We start from the raw sequence: 18,285 nt of genomic DNA on the forward strand, positions 1-18,285 counted from the left end.
TGACAATTGGCCACATCAGGAAATAAGTTTAGATCAATATATAGAAGCTTTCCTTTTGTAGTCTATAGGATTGCAAGGCTGGCTAAGACTGAACATTTTACAATATTCAGAGATTATATACATATATTCTCTTTGAACCTTATCCATCCTTGAAATGCTGTTTTTCTATTTCTAGCTCTTTCTTACATGCAGCTTTCTTAATGGCCACACCTTCAACTGTAACAGGCAAATGACTTGCAAGTAATCAAGGGGTTTTGTGAGTAATTACAAATCAGGTAATTCCTAGCCCGCTGTATACCTGGCAAAAGACCCAGCATCTTTTCTCTCAGAGCTGCAAGAGGCTGTGAGAATCAGTTGTTACATACACCTGAGCTGTTTTTACCGAGCTACAAGAACTCCAGTGGCTTTATCTGTTCCCTTAACAGATAAAGTTCATCACTCAGGACTCACCACTCAGCGAGTTCATCACTCAGGACTCTTATTCCCCCAAAACAGTCATTCTTCTGGTAGTTTCTGCCTTTAAGATTTCTACAGCTTGCCCCCATCTCTAAACCACAAGTTGTTTTGTTTTTTCTCTCCCCAAAGCCTGTCCAAATTGATTCAGTTGTCATAACTGATTCAGTTAAGAGCAATGAGACAACGCAGCACCTTACTTGCTATGCTACCTGGAATGCTGCCTGACTGTGCTTCACCACTATTGTGTAAAGATGCTGTTGGAAGGCCTGTCCTACAGAGATAGAGGTTGCCTTATCACTCTCGGCAATTTACTGCAAACAAAACCGTTTACACAATGCAAACCTGCACCTTCAAAGCAAGGGAAGGCCTGCTGAATCATCTCTGTGTGAGTTTAAGGCTTCTGGGTTTTTTTAAACTGCATTTGACCTCACAAAGAGTCTTTATATGAAAAGAGAAGAAAAAGCAAAGAAATGCACCTCATTATTAGCTTCCAACAGAAATCAGACAACAGCAAACACATGGGGTGGGGTTGGAAATGCCTTTAGGAATACTGGGGCATTACACCTGGCTTACTACAATTGGGTGAGACCATGAGAGCAAGTGACCCAGAGCTGCACTGCTGTGAGGTTACAGTGAGTATGCAGGAAATGCTGTGCAAAAATGTCCTGTGAAGAAGTTGCAGCTAAAACCTACTTTCATACTCTGGTATGTACAGACGTGCAACCCAGAAGCCTTTTGTTATCTTTACCCTAGGGGCTTGGGTGTATTTCTAGAACATATCTTGAAACTGTGACCTGAGGCTCATGCCTGACTTGATTTGGCAGGTACAACAGACAAAAAGCTTATTTCTGCAGAGCCTTGACCATGGGAAAAATTGGCAGTTTATAAAATGCTTTGTTAGGCTTCTTCAAGTCAACCCTTAATCTCACATATATCTAAAACCTGAGTGATTTTCTTTTTTTTTTTTAATAAAAATTTATGTTTTCCCCATGAAAAGACAAGTAAGAAGAATGAAATGCCACAAAAGCATGTCATGTCAATTTAATGCAGTTCAAGAAGACTCTCAGCTATTTTTCTATAGCTTTATTGTACAACGAGATAAAAATCAAGTGAAATACTACTACACAAATATGGGAAGTACCGCTAGAGATTCAGGAACCCTTATATCAGTAACTGCAGGTTGGGGAACTGCTTTGTGGCTTTCTTCTTACACTTGCCACTTTCAGGCACATGTTCAGTGTGCCTCAGAGCAGCAGACTAGGAAAAAAAAAACAAGAAAAATCAGCTCTTATTTTCAGTTTTCACAGTCTAGCTGTGACCTGAATAATATATGTTAATATATGTTATTTATCTGAGTTGTGAGTTTTGGAAAACCATCAGAGGTTTTGTTTTTAGTAGGGGGGAAAAAAAAAATCCAAATACCTACAAAGCTGTATTCCTCTTGCATTTTCTGTAATGACCTTTCTTGATGGTAAGGTTTCAAGCTCCTCAAGACTGAATCTCTCTCCATATTTTTTTAATATATAGAGCCAAGTACAATAATATTACAGCATTCATCAATTACTTTAGAACATTATCTTGACAAAAAGTTAAATACAAAATAAGTAACATTATCCTAGAAGAGTAAGCCACATCATTGATTTAATGATAGCAGTTAAGAAACCTGATAATCTTCTAGGTACTATTCAACATCTGATTGTTGTAAGTTAAGGAGATTAATACCAGCTCAGTCATTTTCATGTCAGATCTGTTTCTTTTACACTCAAAGACCCATGAAGACCTCTGCTTGAGGAAAAACAAAAAAAAAACCCCAAAGAGATGAATCATGTATTTCTTGCCATTTTTGGCAGTTACTATTGCTGGTTTGTTTAAATGCAGATGGTACTGTATTCTTTTTTTCTTCCCTATTTGAGAAGATGAGGTGGCCAAGACATTTTGACCCAAATCAGTTTATTGGCCTTTGCTTTCTAAAATAGAAGAACTGAAAAAAAGCACTGCTTTCCTGCTGATACAAATCCTAAAAGATCTGGCCTGTCTCCTACTCAGCAGCCAAGACCATATCCTACAGTGGGTTTTACTATTTTGACACTTGCATTGATATGCCATTCCTTTCTCTTATTGAAAGTTAAAAGGAGACTGACACCTGCCCAGGGAGTACAGCAGGGAGCAGAAGACCCCAGCCCATCGGGGGTCACCCCTGCTGTGTGACCAGCAACAGGGACAACCAGCACCTGCTCTGACGAGCCCCTGAGCAGGCGCATCCAGCTGCAATGCCACTACCGACACGTGACTCAGGGACACTGGACACGTGCCACTGTTTAACACAGCACAACTTCTGCATCCTCTTAAATCCTGGATTTCTCCAGAGCTTGGAGGGCTCCCTCAAGGCCCCTGGGACAAGCTGGCCTGCAGGACCATCTCCTTACCCTCCCTACCCTGCCACCTCAGTGCTTTTCCACAAGCCACAGAGGCTTTGGGTCCTGCAGGATAACTGTAAAATCACGGGGAGACTTCTGCAACTCAGCTGCTTAGATCTCAATAAAAGCACAAACCTTTGTGGGCTTCGCAATGCTGCTGTCTGCAATGATGACGTCCAAGCAGTGGAACTATTAATACCTTACTCCACTTACTTTCTCAAACACATATTTGCTAAGGGAACTAAGTCAAAACAGGATTGAAACCAATTCTAGAACTTCCTGTTCAAATACTGTTAAGTGTCTTTCATTTTATTTGAAAAAGTTAACCACAATATTGGAAATTAGCCTTAAATCCACTGTTTGTTAACAACCATAATTTTAAATGAACCACTTGCTATTGTGAGAGAGGAATGGCCACCTACCATCTTTGGACCACCCTGACTACTTACTGTACAGCATTTTAAACATGCAATGCTTCAAAAGTCCTGGGAAAGGCCCACACTGTATGTGTAGCCCCTCAGACTCAAACATGCTGAAATCACACATAAAATACACACACCAGACGTGCTGCAGAAGACAATGCTCTCAGATATCCATAGCAGAATCAGTATTTTGCAATCAAGCTAGCAGTAAAGCCTGATTTACAGCAGCTTTCAAGTGTAAACAAATGAAGTATAAGTAAATAAAAATGCACACATACCATACTAAACACACACAGTTTTTACTAAGACAGTATTAAAACAGGGATAATGCCCTTAAATAAGGGTTTTGGCATTTACAGTTGACATTTGAGCTTATAAATCTGTTTTATTGGATGCGAAACTATAGCATTCAAACACCTTCTCATTTTGCCAGTAAAGCTATAAATCTATACCTGTCCCACTGTTTCTCACCAGTGTGACAGCTGCCTCCTAACTGCTCAGCAGGGATTCCAACGCAGCAAATGAAAACTTGGGCAGAACTGGACCACGTTTCCCACTACTGATGAAGATACAACAATGATCACTGAAGCCTGTACACTAAACTACTAGCAAAACACACTGGTTCATTCGCTGACATGCTTATGTTACTAACAACAACAGAAAGTATGACTTCTCCTTATCAGGGTGTGTTTGTCACCTTTATGAGAAGCCCTCCTCTTGAGGGAGACTACCACAAAAATCACTCATTCTATTATTTTTGTAAATGTAAAGATAAATTTTATAAGAGTAACAAATGATTTATAACAATGTGAAATGTGACTTGAAAGAAATTTACATGTACCATCTGAAGCTGGTAGGGCTGAGGCTAAACCAAGTTTGGATTATAGCCAACAAGGGCAAGAGACCAACTGTTATGTAGCAAATAAGGAATACCTGGCAAAGCATAGATGTGCAGCTGTCAAGGATCACCACACAATGGCTAAAACAAGACTGGGAAAAGTCCAGGAGAAATAATTTTGGTGAGCTTAACACCCGAGGCTCACCAGAGAAACCACAGTGAGGATCTGCATTAGGATTTGAACCAGGGAAGACTGGCAGGGCAGAATTCAGGTGTTGGGCTATGGAAAGGGACACAATCCTGAGGATCATCTGTCTAGATTTAAACTTAGGCCTGGTGGGAGCCATTTTGCTAAGGCAAGGTGTTTGCATGTCCACAGCCAGCAGGTGAAGTTTAGAGCTTGCACTAACCAGGACCCAGAAAGAGAGGTTCAACTGCGGCAAATGAAAGGGGTCCCCAGGCACCTCTTGTTGTTTCCAAGAGGCTGATTCTCTGCTCTGTAAGAATAAATAAATAACACACTGCATCCCTGAATTCATATTGCAATATCATTTATGTTCTTTCTTTCATGCGCAAGGACCATATTTTCTACAATAAATTTGTTTTCAGGGCTACAGAAGATGAATGAAGCATTACACAGGCAGGCAGGCACTTTCTTAATAGCTGTCCTGCATTTGTTCTTTTGTTGAAATACAATCAAGATATTGCTGGGAGTGAGTGTTTTATACTAGGGCCACTTGAGACTTCAGGTTGTTTCTGGCAGCATATTGCTGTGGCTGAGGGAAATGGTCTTGTACAAGCAATCAAAATTCATCATCTGACCACGCCTAAGCTGACCTGAACAGGAAAGAAAGATAACCCCCATATAAACTTGCACTGCAAATAAGTAAGGAGTGGAGGACTTTGCCTTGTTTTACATGGTACAGCAACTGGACAAATTCTCCTAATGGCTCTAAACCCTTCTTCAGGTTTAGCTCAGAGGGGCAGAGGGAAGAAGAAAGTACCTAGAGGCAAGTTGGGAAGCTGGTTCACAGGGAGAGACTCAATTAAAAAAAAAAAAAATTAAAAAATCACTGGATAGGCCCCCACATTTCTGCATGGGAATCTGGACACAGCCCAGGTAGCCAGCATACATGGTGTTAAATCAACAAATTCTGAAACAGAAAAAACATGAAAAGTAACTGCAATGCGTCCATAATACACCTAGCTCACTGGGCACTTGCCCATGGCCATCCAAATATCACATGTATAACAGGTCTGAACACACCCAAAACCCATCAGACACCCAGGTGCATGTACACAGTAGTCATTTTACAGAGACTGTAACCAGCTACCCAGAAGCCCCAAATGACCAAATTCCTTTTTTCCCTTGTCTATACAGTCTTCCAGGAGGGGAGGGCAGGGCAGGGGTGGTAGGGACAGGAATGTGTGTGGCTGATGGCAGCACTATTTACAGGGTCCTAAAAAACAGACTAACTCTCTGCATGGGTATTCACTGATGAAAAAGAACCCGACACAACTGCCTGCTCTGCCTCGTAACAACACACTCGTTCACATAAAACAAAACATACATTTAGATTTTTGGCTCAATACTCTTGTCTCTGAATTGTTGCTCTACATATCAACAAATCATCCTTTGTTTTAAGAAAGTCTTACCGGCCACAAGTTTCCCAAGAGAGGGACACTACATCCTCTGGCACTGACAGACCTGCCTGGTAATAAGCGACCAGCATGTGTGGGATAGATGGCACGAATCCTGGGCTGAGTATGGAGGAATCACAAGAATACTCTCCAAGGGAAAGGGTAATTTAAAAAGGCACCTGGATACAAGAATGACAGCAAGGTACTGGCCGCAGTTATCCTACAACCCTGCTCTGCTGCCTTGTGTGCCAGCTTCTTGACATTTATGTGGCTATTAAAAAAAAAAAGTGGGAGAACAACCACAAACAATTCACTATGCACAACTTTCTTCTAAAAGTACACCACTAAGGAGCACTGGATGCAGAGGTGTCCAAGGCAGTCAAAGCAATCAGCTTCACATTGAGAGTTACTGGCTAACAAATCTCAATAAACAGTAGCTGAAAGCATGCTCAATCCCAAGCACCTCAAGTATGGGAAGGACTGCGGCCTGTTTAAAAGTCAGGGATATCATCAAGAACTGCAGTAGAAACAGAAGTCTCAACTTGGCAAGTAAATGCCTTTTCTGCCCCTTTTTAGAATAAACTCTCTTGATGGAAGTTGTCTGTTTTAAAGTAATTGCATTTTGCATTTGAGTATCTCCTAAATTGTTATCCGAGTTATGCATGGTTAAAACTTTTTCTTTTTTCATAAAATACACTGATAACTGGGGTTTTTTATGAACAGCTTGTTGACAGAATAGAGCAACAACACTTTACATTAGTTTTCAAACAGTAAATAAAACCTCCAAAAGCAAATGTATTTCACGTTTTCTCTGTCAACCTGCAAAGTATCAACTAAATGTTAATGGCATTTATCCTGCTATTTTGGTCACCAGCAAATTTGAAGGAATACAGCTGAATCCATTTTCCCCATATGTTTTATACAAGTTTCTCCCTAAGTAAGTTTTCCTCCTCTCCTCACACAAAACTTCCACCAACTGTTGGAGAAGCTACACAACTGCATTTGACACTAATGTGAACTTCCCGATCAGACCATCTACATACAACCTTTAGCCCATGTTCTCAGTTGTCTCGGGGCAAAGGGAATGGGCAGCTGCTCAGAAAGTTTGTAACTAACAGTACATTGTGAAAGAAACATGAAGGGAACTAGAGTCAACAAATTGGATTTGAAGATTTAAGCAAACTGCCCAGAGAAACAGCACATATTTTTAGTCTGGTAACAACCTCGAACAGTACCTAAGTGTATTGTGCACATTACCCTGGAAAGCATACAGTTCCTGTGGTGGAAGGGCGCTTAATCTCCATGGCTTGCTGCTTACAGTATACATCAAGCAGATGTATACAACAGTATACATCAAGCAGAGGATCCCATCTTAGGTGCCCTTAAACCAACTTGAAAACTTACTAAAGCAGTATTGCAGTTATGTGAAAAGTGGGTAGGGAAAGACCCAGAACAACAGCTTCCAAGGCTTTCAATTCACTTCTAAGTGGTGATGCTTCCAAGAATTGGCACGTGTTCCCTACTGTGAGATTATTTTCCAACTTTTTCCTTTGCCCAATATTTTTGCAAACTGACCAGTACAGCCAAACACAGATAGGAGACTCAGAAGAGTGCACACTCAAAGCAAGACCCTGGGTTCATGACATTTTGCGTAACGGAAATCTGCCTAAATATGAATCAAATGTAAATACCAGAACTCTCTACATTTAGATGTTATCAACCTATGTGCGTATCCCGTAATACACATGTACCACCAAGGCTTGTACACCAAGTTCTTCCCTTCAGCAAATACAGTCACAAGATTCAGAACACAAATGCCAGTTACTGAAGAAGATACCTAAATGAGATGAGAATCTACAGACCAGCTGGGCTTTAAGCTTCAGATCAGTGAACACTAATCACAGTTCAGTCACAAGCTGACTTCCCTCTTCGCAGCCTGGATCCATTTCCTACCTTGCTCACCATTACTTCTCTACTTAACTTCAAAGAATCAGAAATTACTGTAGAATAAATCTGATTTTCCTTTTCTTATTACCCTGTCTTGTTACCCTGGTTGGGCTGTAATTAATTGAATCGTATGCCCACTTGCCTGACTCCAGACACTACTACTATAAGCAGCAGTAATTACTTAGTGATGCCACGTGCAGAGAGAGGATGTTCTCCCTTCAGAGCACATGCTGGTTCCAGTAAGCAGACATATGCTACTATGTGCCACATACTGGTCACTTGGTCATACAAAACCAGGTCATACAGGCAGAAATCAGAATAACGTTTCTCTACTGTTTTATTGTTTTCAGTCTCTCTTGCCCATACTGCTTCCCAAACTAAGACAGTTCATCTCTTCCATGATGTGAGAATTAGAACTGTAAAAGGGGTTACAGTGACGTATAAAGCTTCAGGACAACACCCTCCAAGCAAAGCAAGCCTGCGGCACTCTTCTAAAACCTTCACCTGCAAAGACTTTCTTTCAAGGCATGGAAGAGTCTGATTTCTGCTATGCTGTGGGTTGCTGCTATTTCCAAAAGACCTACTAGCTCTGCAAAAGCGGGTTATTACTTTGCTCATTATCAAAGCCACTCTCAGACTGAAAATGTCTGAACTGCCTCAGGAAACACAAAGTCTGGCAAAATTTATCTGGGTTTGAACTTGTTATTATGAACCCAAAACTTGCATGAGTTCACTAAAGGCAGGCTGAATGTCAGCTAGTATCATACCACAACTTCCTTCTACCTTGGAAGAACTTGGAAGGTAGAGGCTTAAAACTCTCCCTGTATATCATAGATGTGTAAAAGTAGAAGCAGCAGGCTGCATTCCTCTCCCCAGTACCTGACAGCTGGATCCACTGGTCATTAAGGACAGGGGAGAGTACAAAGGCAGAAAAGGCAGTTTCTGGAAATGAAGGCTTGGGGGGGAGAGTAAGAAAGAGCATCTGGGGCTCCTAGGGAAAAGCATCCCTCTATTTGTCTGGCTTAGGGACAGCCCTCCTTGGTACAGGTACTCACCCAGGACAGCAGCTTCATAAATTGCTGTGTAGTACATCAGCAATGAGCAGAAACCACATCTCTCAAACTAAAAGCAGTTTTCAGGGGGTGAAGTATGTGATTCAACTTCCCTGAAGTTTCAAACAGTGAAAGTCTAAGGTAGGGCAGGCTCTTCACAGAAAATACGGGTTTGCTTGAGTCTGTCACCAAACTGCAACTAAATCCTTCCCAAAGGCCTGAGAGCTTTGCTGCATAACCTCTGCAGATGGATTCAGTTCTTAGAATTGAACTTTCTAGTTTCATTATTAAACAGAGCTACTAGCAAACAAACACACAAATTCAATGTCAAAACATGCAGCCTATCTATTCCTTCCAGTGCAGCTACTGTATTTGTTTGCTCTCTTTGGACAAACACTCATCCAAGCTTGGGACAATTCCAGCTGGTTACGTCAGTGGTTCATACAGCAGCAGTCAGACACAAAAACTAGTCTTCAGTGTAACTCTACGGACTGTATTACAATCTCCTCCTAAAATCAGCAGCCTTAGTTAGAGACAACCATATGTTATAAATCTATAGCATCTGAGAAAGAAAATCCAGATGCCTTTATTTCTTGTCTTCAGAACAAATACAATAAATCACCATTAAAAAGAACATCTAATTATCACACAGGTTTCCAGAGACATTGAACTATCATCAACTTTGCAGTTAACACTACAGGCCAGTAACAAAAACTACAGGAGTACCTGTTAACACAATTTAACAAAACCAGCTAAGTCCCAAAGTAAAGAGGGACTCAAAGCCTTTCAGTAGGCAAGAAATAGCGGACAGCTGGTTACACTATGAGATTTAATGAATACAGCAGCATTCAGCAGCAATCTGAAAACTGTCTGCTTGTGTAAGGGCCGAGTTATTAAAAAAAATCTCCATTTATAAACGGTGTTGATAGGATTTAAACAGCCTGTGTAAGAAGAATTAAAAGTAAATTGAAAAGTCTGGACAGATAAGAAAGCAAAAAGAAACTGTGCCCTTGAATTCTGTACATACTGTTTAACCTTATCTCTGTTTCAGCCTCCTGGCACACAGTGGGGGGTAAAACAGGCTGCCTTATGCATAACTGGTGTTAGGGCTTGTACACTGCTTTGAGCTATACTGTCCCCTTACTCCCCCCCCCCCCGCCTTTCAAAGCTGTATACTAAAAATCATTTACCACCCCCACCAGGTACAGCTAGCAGATACCAGAGACAGACATAAATTGCAAGAGTCTGTCTAGGCATGCTATGATGATTAGGTGGTTTCCCTCCTTTATGCGACTGATGATCTTGCTATTCTCTGTTAGACTTTTATAACTTTTATAACTTTTATAACTTTTATACACCTTCAATGTAACTAGTGTAAATATTGACATTGGGGAAACAAGTGGGGATTTCTGGGAGGAAAAGGAGTGGGTGGGGGATGAGAACTAGGCTTTAATTTTTTTTTTCCCCTCTTGCATCCGAAGTATCCTGTAACATTCTGCTTTACACAAAAGTTATTATAGCTTTTAATTTATGTATCACTTCTTAGAATAAGAGGACATACAGGAAACACACAACTAGCTCTTTTCATTCATTAATCCCTCCCCTATCCTTTCTCATCATCTCATCTCATCCAAAATCCAGCCTATTCTGGTAACCTAAGTTGCTTATTTCTGATGTGCCTTTTGTAAGATGGCCAAAGCTAAAGAGCATTCAAGGTGAAATGTACAATACCACAACTTGTCTTGGTTTCCCTAGCCTGTAACATAGCCTAACATTTGATTTGCTTCTTTTGGTCTCATCCAGGATACAATAAGAGCTTTATGGAAAAGCTCTGTAAGCATCTGGGCCATTTATTTCAACAAGGACTATTTAGCCATGACACACAGCACCAAAGAGAACTGTTCAACAAGCCAGCTCTGGAAGCATTATTGCTGTTTCAGCACAGGGCTCTAACAGTAACACAGTGCTACGCAGCAAAGCTGGACGGCTTCTGGGACATGAGGTTATCTCTTGGCGCAGTCCTTCACAGTACCAGCCTGTCAGAGCTAGTTCAGGTGTATCTAACACAGCACCACAAAACATGTAAACATATTCTGATTACTTAGCCGTGATGTTTATCAGCCTATGCTTTTCCCAAGGGATCTCACATAACCAGAATATTACTTGCAGAAGGGGACAGCTGTTCCACTAGGATGTGGAGACATATTTAAGAAACAAACCAGCAAGCCATGGATATTTGGGAGTACATTGCCTCCATGCAAATTTAGGGCAGAAATGAAGAACAATATACAATAGCCCTAGGGAAATTCAAATAGCTAATCAGCTTACTTGCTCTATTTGTGTAAACCAGACAAAACATAAATTCTGTAGGAATTCCAAACTCCTATGGCTGCAAAGCTAATCTTTTAAATGCAATTTTACTGTAAGGCAGCACAACCCTGTTTCCACTGGTCTGCTAGAGCGTGAAACTACCACGATAGCAGCAATCTTCTCACTCTCCCATACCTTCATGTAGGTGAGGAAGCTAAAGCCCTAGTACAAATATTGTTTGATGAAAGTCTGCTGATTTCATCATACAGTTATTATCTGGTTACCACAAACTCTGTATTCATGAATATTACTCCCTGCATTTTTAAGTATGGTTTTATATCCTGCAGAGTAAGACTGATATTGTCATTCAAATCATGTTTGTGACTATTCATTTTGCAGTAACATGTTCATGGGTCTAGTCCTTACTGTGGACAACATAACCAGGGAATTCACATCAAGGAGATGGAAATAATCCCTCCTTGAAGCTCCATCACTTTTATATGCAGTTGCTACTGCTGAAAGAAGGAGGGTTTATTGGTACTTATTTCTGTTTGGGCTGCAAAGTCAGTATAGATAAGAGAGTTGGATTTCCCTATTTATTAGTGCACTTACCTGTTTATGCAACAAAGAGGACTGGGCTACCCATTCTATTCGGGCTATGAAATATGAGGTAAACCTTAAAAACTGAAAGACCACCTTGCATCTGAACGCACTCAGGCAGCTGCCTCATTGAAACTCCTAAGAGTATTAGTCACAGGTCCCCTGCTTCAGTGCACGTAGTTAGAGGATTATGATCTAAAAAAGTGCTGTTTGGCTCCCTCACTGTAACCTCATGATGTTATTTGGGCTTTTATGAATAGCCAGCTCTCCATGCAGCAGAGCTGCTAATAGCATGGCATGTACCAATCACACTGCAAAGCAAGTGATCTCACCTAGGCAGCTTGTGTAAACACAGCACAGCCACACAAATAAGACATGCTTCTGAGCATACTTAAGGTTATTCTCTGAAGAATATTTACTGTGTTGCCAGGAAACACACAAATAGAGCTTTTGGGGGTTTTCTGACCCCCCCAAATTTTCCATAAAGAAAATTATGGAAAGAACAAGGATTCTGTCAAAGAAGGGGTTTGCTATTGTAGTAATTTAGCATATCTGAGTAACTTTTCTAAACAGTATTTCCAAACCCAGCAACCTTCCCTTCTCAGTACCCATTTCCATTAGGAAGTATTCTGCTGCTATAGGCAAGAACTGATGGCACTTCAGAGTGCCCTGTTTGAACAAATGTACACTGCTGGAACAGGACAGATTCTCCCACAAATGCATTTTAGAGAAGTACTATTTAAAGCTCCCTGGACACGACAGTGAGACTGAATTTCTGAAAGAAAAAAAAGTTCAAACCCTTTGAAAGAAGTTACCAGTATTTGTGTACCTTCTTTCTTACCCCAACAGATGTTATTTACTTGTTGTCAAATGACAGGAAAATTAAGCCTTTGGTTATTCACACTGTCTACCAGAGGGTCACTAAAACCATGAATGGATAGATTCAACTGTCTAGTGGTCTCACAGAGAAACAGCTAAACCCCAGTTCTGCACAAATTAGAAGAGGGTAAATCCTATCTACCTGTATTTAGTCTCCCCTAATAATATTCTCCATCAGTAATACTTACAGTAGAACTCTATTTCATGTGGAGCAGTATTATAGGTCAGAAATACCATAGGAGTAAATATGAAGATCACTGAATATGAAATTTCTGGTTTGCAAAATTTTTACCAACAAATCCTATAAGAAAATAAGGTTTATCTTCAAATAATGTATTGCACTAGGTCAATTAATGCAGCTGGAAAACTACAGGGGGCAAGCTCCATTTTAGATCAGGCTTAAAAGCTTATCTACTTTTATCAATTGTATGAGCTCATCTAAGAAAAGCCACTACCTCTCCCCATAAGTCTGATTTGCTGTTATCACAGCTACAATGTTATTTTTATTCAAAAAAGAACAAGCTTAAAACATTTGCTATAATTTTTTTTTTCTTCTCCCCATCAAAATAGCAATTAATTCTTTCCTTTAAGGCTCCACTGCTACAAATACCAGAACAGGAGAAGAAATATTGGTCAGACAACTTATTTTAGATACACACGCTCTGGATTAAGTGGGATTTCAGACAAAAACTCTATGCTAGCCAAGTGATAAAGAGGTTTAGCCAACAGCTTTGCTATTTTTGACGTAACTCTGTGAAGTTAGTGGCTGTTTACTTTCAGTATATAGTTATTAAACTCTGCATGGCTTACCTGATGGGTACAGAAAGGTCTAATGGAAAGTGACAGAAAATTATTACATAGTCTTCAATGATTTAATCTCCATGACCAATAAGGTAAATACATCTGACAGAAATTTGTGCAGCACACCATACGGAGTACTTAGGAAACAGTCACAAAGAAACTACAAAATTATCCCAGCTGTAGAAAAAGGACAGATGGGACCCTTGAAAGCCAATTCAAAACTAACCTCCTGCTTCAGCAAAATCAACTACAGCTTTGTCATCCTGACAGGTTTGCCTAACCTGTTTGAAGGCCTCTAATAACAGACATGCCATGACTCCCAAGGTAAAGAGTGCTCGAGTACCCTTATTATTAAGATCTAAATTTTACCTGGTGCCATTATCTGAAATCATCTGTGAACACAGAATGACTCTTCAGTGTTAAACAAAAAATATTACCTTCTTTTTCTAACTGCTGGAGAATTTAACACACCACCAGTTCTCACAGAAAGTATTGCTAAAAAAATACTTTTATTATGCTGTTGCTGTGTGTCTACAACTGTCTTTTCACCCAGATATAAAGTGAAACAAATGAAGTCTACGAGCAAACAGCATCAGATATAATGCATGACAGGGTACAGCTGACAGCAGAATTTCTACTTAAGCACGGCTTAAAGCATTATTGTTCTCCATTCTTTCATGGTCACAGCGGATTTATGACAGAGGAGCAGGGGGACAAGGATAAAGAAAAGGGTGATTTAAAATTTCTGAAGAACAATTGCTTTGTGCTAAACTTTTCAGAGCAGGGGAATGAAGCTACTAGGAAAAGCAGCAGCACACAATCTTAGTGCTTGTAAGAACAATGCTTTGCAGAGGGTAAGGGGGGAAAAGAAAGAAAAAAAAATTAAGAAGAGAGCACTCTTCCTACTCCCTGATAAAAATAGTTGCAGTACACCACTGGGAAGGGTGCTTCAAAAGGCTCAGATGCCATCTCTTTTCACTCCAACTTTAGCACCAGCTCTTGCTAACTTTTTAGCATTTCTTCTTCACCAGGAGCCCCACTATTAGTTACTCTAACAGGGAGAGAGATTACTTCTTCAGAGACAGATAGGTAACAGCCTTGAACAGCAAGTTAATTACTTCATCTTTGCCTCAGAAGATGGGGACAAAATGTTCGTGATCCTTGCAACCCTCTGCTACTGAAGAAGAGAACTAGTGGCCAATGTACTACTGAGAACTACTGCTGCAGCGAACACTCTAAGAGGGAGGAATTATATTCCCCTCAATCTGGCATCACTGGAAGCAGAAAGTCTTCTCCAAGTAATTCTTCTACACGTCCAGTTCTAGCTGATCCAACAAATCCACAGGTTTTCCACTGGAGAAAAAAGCTCCAAGCATTTCATATCTTATTTTTAATTCTTAAGCCAGAGACTAGACCTTTTCTTACTGTTGCTCTTCAGTATGGAAAGCCCAGCAAGAGGTCCAACACTGTGCTTCCTTAACAGTAGCTGAAGTTCAGAAGGAACTCTGCTCTCTTCCATTCTTTCCTTTACTGGCAATTTACTACAATTATATCCCTATTCCCTGCTCATACCAACTCTGCACACAAAAAGCAATCCTGTCCTACATCCTGGAAGGTCCACGTGTTTTTTTTCCTCACACAGTATTAGTAGCCCTGTTATTGCATCAATAAATAGAGATGATTATCAACAAGCCTCTCAATGCACATACAAAAGGAAAGAAAAATACATAACTGTTTAATGAAAGTGTTGTTGAGGACCCTCAATATACTTAAAATTCACACAAAAGCAGGACCAACGAGTCTCATGCAGGACTTCACACAAGTGCGTGATGTTCAGATTTCAGAAAACTTTTCACACTTGATTAAGAGAATGATTGTGTGGAAACTCTTTTCAAGCTTTCATGAGGAGAGGTGAAACAGAAGTGTGGAAGTACAGAGCCCAGCTAGGGCGAGATGTACGTGATGGATGGATAACAGTAGGTTTTTGCAGGAGTCTTACAGAACCAATATGAAAGGATATTTTTAACTATTATGGAGAAAATGCGGGGTAGAAGGGAAAGTGCTTCCATCAGACCTGAATGGACAGGAAAGTGAAGACGACCCCAAACACCTTCTAGATGAAAAGATGGAAAGAGGAAGATGAGATGGGGAAGCAAAAAAAGTCTCTAGTTAGAGCTGAGCCAGGTAGGTAGATGTAAACATTTATAAAAGATTCCAAACACTTTATTTATTTAATTTATTAAAGCAAAGGTAGGCACAAAGGGAAAGAGACAACACAGACAGCTAAGGGAAGGAAACTGAAGGTGATTCAACTTGACAGAAGCGGCGCTTCTTGTCAATCAAGTCAGCCAGTGCTGCCTTAAAAAGAGCCAACTTGGCCACAGCCTGATCCAAAGGAAAATGAGAGATGCACACCAAGGTCCCAGAAAGGCCACTAGCTCTCTTTCCTACAGTTTGTTTCAGCATGTGGCTCTACAGAACATTCTGCTGTAACATTAAGGAAAGACCTTATTAAATGTCCCATGATAAGTTCAATTTTTTTTTTAGCTGTTACCTCCAGTCTGTTCCCAAGGAAGGAATACAGATTGACAGAAACTTGATAGATACCACAGTGCGTATGCTCATTTACATCTTCCAAAATGCCGTGGCTCTCTTAGGAAAGCCAAGTAGGATACTATGTCCAGCCATACAACAGCTACACCTCGCATACGCTCCACCTGCCTATGGCAGTTCAAGGATGCTACTGGTTGCTTTCTTTTGAAAGTATGTGATGACAAAAATCAATCCCAGAGCAAAAAAAGAGGGAAACAATGCTAAGTGTAGCTCTGACAGACAGTGGTGTAGCTGAGATGAGTACCTTTCGCTCCACTGGAGCCTTGGACTAATTTGTGAACATTTGAGCTAGAGAGGATGTGTGTACAATGGCACAATAAAGGCAAGGAAAGAAGATTGTTGGAAAACTGGAGATCACAACACAATGTTACTAGCCCTTTCCTCTCATCCTACAAGTAACTTAGGACTCCCTGCCTCCTTTCAAGAACTCCTTAAATAAAAACGTTGTGCCTGCACGGCTGTAGTCATGCACGTAAGCCCTATTTCCACCTTTGTATGTCAATCAGTGCTAGGTTTTCTCCTCTGTTAAACTGGCTGCTTATTCATCATTACGGCTCAGTTTGCAGCAACGATCAGGTACTTCAAAATGCATGCATGGAATAATTTCCCATGCAGACAAAGTCTTAGAAAGACACTTTTGTCCCCTCCTATTAACAAGCTTACAATCTCATTGGAGAGCAGCAGAAAGAAAACATCATGACAGAGCAGTTACCACAGTGGGAACCCAGTCAATGAGTATGACTTCTAGGAGCTGCCATAACATAACAATAATAAATGAATACCTAGGGAAAAAGACTGAAATCTGTTTTTTGTCAAATTATAATATGAGTTAGTATACTAATCCATGAAGGAAAAAAGCCTACATATGTAATCAAATTCAATGTGAAATCCCACTCTACAAATATGTAATAGATTATTGTTGCACTCTTTAAATACATTGGTCTTATTTATCCAAGCACTGTACTTATCTGAAACTGAAAGCTTACTTTATCATCAAGAGAGGCGATTCTTTTTTCACAGTTTATGTCTGAAAGAGTTCTTTTATATCTGCTTTAAAATGTAGTTGTGTTCAAACAGCATTATTTGGTTGCCCTTGTACTATATCTCAGTGAAAAATGGCTTTGCTGGTGCTGCTCAATCTTGGACCACCACCAGATTCATTCTTACTCTACTACAGAATTTACCAAACTAACAGGAGTCAAAAGCAGCAAGCATTCATGCAAGTTGCTATGCTCAGCAGATAACCATATTGCAAGAGAGGACAAGATCCATTGAGAAAGCAGTCTTTTTACAGCCTTGGTTATATGCAGTATTTGTAGTTAAACTGCTACCAATTATTTTAAATGGGCTTGGTTAGACTGTCACAAACTACGTGTGTACCTTTTAAACACTATTTACAAATGGCTTAAACAAGGAAGAGATAAACCAAATCAATAAGAAGCTTTTATGAGCCACTGCACATTTATTTACATTGGAACTCAAAACAGCTTCTACTTTACTGATGAGCTGGGTTATGTAGGGAACAACATTTGCAAAACAGACTACTGACAAAACTATGCAAACGTATGCTGTCGTTCTTGCAGTACTGTCAACTCAGCCTGGGAACAGCTACTGCTGTAGTTTCCTTGTGAAAGTGTAAGCACTTTAAGATCTGATAAGAGACACTGTAGGAGTATATTATAATAAAGACAGATATTCAGTTTCAATTCTTCATCCTAATAAATTCTCTAGGATAACAAAAGCTCTGTGTGACATACATGCAAGTAATTCTGGGCTTTAAACATGAAAACTACAAATTTGAAGCTTAAGTATTTGAACTTGACACTATCAATACTGGATGAGCCAAGCAAGATTCCAAATTGTCCCTTTTCAGCTTCAGACAAGATATTTATGAAAAGTTTAGCTTTCAAATTAGCAAAATCAAGTATGCATAATCCAAATAGCTGCATGTTGTTTACTTGTAATCCAGAATTAGCATACAGTTCTCTGTAACTGCATTCAAATAATTCTGATGGATTACTGATATCAATTTATTGTTGAAATGCTAATTTCATACAAGCATAAATGGGAAGGACAGAAAAGAAACTCCAGAATCACTCAGCCATTACTTGGGCATCCACAAAGTCTGTATGCTGAAGAAACAGCCTGTCATTCTTCATATATGGCAATACACCCTCTAAAACAAAAAACGCATTACCTGAACTGTAATAATATGGTTTCAGAAAGATGCATAAGCAAGGCATGAAGGGGAAATGGCTCTCTCCACTGTGTGTCTTCAGGTACAATGACAAAATTCTAGAACTGACATA

At 40.0% G+C, this 18,285-nt stretch overlaps 1 protein-coding gene across 2 annotated transcripts in view; it reads right to left on the reverse strand.

Annotated features, from left to right (window-relative positions):
- SESN1 (sestrin 1) overlaps positions 1–18,285 on the reverse strand; it is an 84,551-nt gene that overhangs the window by 22,106 nt on the left and 44,160 nt on the right. The gene's annotated exons all lie outside the window — the stretch shown is intronic.

This window comes from Phalacrocorax aristotelis, chromosome 3 (genome assembly GCF_949628215.1).
Source record: "Phalacrocorax aristotelis chromosome 3, bGulAri2.1, whole genome shotgun sequence".
Lineage (NCBI taxonomy): Eukaryota > Metazoa > Chordata > Aves > Suliformes > Phalacrocoracidae > Phalacrocorax > Phalacrocorax aristotelis.